We start from the raw sequence: 1949 nt of genomic DNA on the forward strand, positions 1-1949 counted from the left end.
TGATCTGAGGAAAAGTGGTATGAAAATATTCTAACACGACACTGTCCAAAAAAAAGTTTCTGAGGTGAAAATGTTCCCCATTCCTGTTCTGTCCAAAACAGAATCTCCTGGGATGTGAGCACCTGAGTTGTGGCTGATGCAATAGCAGATATGAATTTTTTCATATAAGTTTAAATAACCACATGTGACTAGAAGCAACTAAATAACCATACAATTCTAATGCTTTATCAGTCAACAACTCTAGTTTCTTTGTGAGACTTTTGTAATTATTCCTAAAGGATTGAGAGTTGCTTATGGTAAGGTAAAAGCAAATAACATTTTTTTCTGGCCACTTAAATAAGATCTGAAATTCTCCACAGCACTGAGAGGTGAGGTTGGCACATTCTACTATGAGGGATTGTAAGAGAAGGACCCCTGAGGAAAACTCTGAATGACCTTCCAACTGCTAGCCAATGTCAGGGGGAGTAAAAGCCTGTGGTTACACACAGAACAGAGATGTAAGCCATGAAAGAAATGCCATCCTACTGCTGAACAGTACCAAACCCCACCTGGATTAACTGACCCTGGGCACCCCTGCATCCTAGAATTTTCCCCAGTTGTGACAGAAGTGACCATCACAGATAGACCACCTGCTGAATGTCATAGGATTTCTTAATAAAAAAGGAAAAATAACTGTGATATCTCAGGATGTGAAGAACTTTTACCTGGTGATTAACTGCTTCCACATGTCATAGAGAGTGAAGCTAGCTGAGCACATGTTTCCATTGGGCAGCATGGCAGTTACCAGCATCTCCTAATGGGCTCAGCTCAGCCAGTCTTCATGTGTTCACAATCTGATGCACCAACTCTGGCAAACCTGGAAGATGATCACAGGAAGTCAACGAAAAGAAGCTAGAAAAGCTTCCCTTTGATTCTTTCAGTATGATATTTGAGCTGGATTAATGCAATAGGAATGGTAAGGTTTGCCTTGTCTACAAAACTGAAAAACCAGGATTAGCATGAGACACTGAGACCTGGTTCCTGGACAGAGTATTTTGCTAGCATATTCTCAGAGATACATTTACTGCCTATTGTCACCTGCTCATCACCCACCTGGGCCTATCCTGGTGGTAGTATGCCTTAACCAGATAAAGCATTAGTTTACATGCCAAGCAATGGTTCAACATGTACAAACCCATAACCTACAACACAACCTGCTCACAGAAGAGACTGACTCCTTTGAAAACAGGCTGGATCCCTGCAAAGTGTTTATGAGCAAGAACACCTTAATTCCAAAACACAAAGGTTCTGTGCAGTTTGCAGATGGCCAGAAATAGCCCCGATCTTCCTCCACCTCTAATCTTGACTCTGGACCTGGAAATCTCATCTAAAAATGAGCACACTATTCCCCAGCTATCCACAGCAGTGATTTCCATGCAGGTATGGAAATCCTAGAAGAACAGTGAGAATCTACGTGGAAAACCGGGCAGTTTAGTGGAGGGTCGAACCACATCTCAGTCCACAGTCTCAGGCTCAATGCCTATCAGGAACTTAGTTCTCTGTGCCTGAGACCTCACTAGGGTGGAGCTGGAGGGCCATGTAGTCAAGGCAGCAGCAGTTCAGTGGGGTGCTTATTATTGTAGCCTGGGCTTCTGCCACATGTCTCACCTTCTGAACCCTCTCACCTTGTCACTGCCCAACAGAAGTGGTGCCACATTTACTCTTAATAAGCCTAATGCATCCTCCCTAGGACAACATAGGCCAGCCATGAAAATCACCAGAATGATCCAATCAGCTATGGGATAATTGATTTAACTCTTCAGATTAAAAAGGGTAAAAAGCATTCTGATTTTGAAGGAAATAAGCTTCATCATTGAACTTATAATAAAATAAAAATTCATTCTTTTATAGCAGACCAAAGGCACATATTAATATAAAGCCTGGAAGAGGATTTCTGGGCTCAGGGAGAT

At 42.3% G+C, this 1949-nt stretch overlaps 1 pseudogene; it reads left to right on the forward strand.

The window, feature by feature from the left end:
* The first annotated feature begins 452 nt into the window (after nucleotides 1–452).
* LOC109678124 (tubulin polyglutamylase complex subunit 2 pseudogene) lies at nucleotides 453–1316 on the forward strand (annotated as a pseudogene).
* Nucleotides 1317–1949: the final 633 nt, after the last annotated feature.

Source organism: Castor canadensis, chromosome 2 (genome assembly GCF_047511655.1).
Source record: "Castor canadensis chromosome 2, mCasCan1.hap1v2, whole genome shotgun sequence".
NCBI lineage: Eukaryota > Metazoa > Chordata > Mammalia > Rodentia > Castoridae > Castor > Castor canadensis.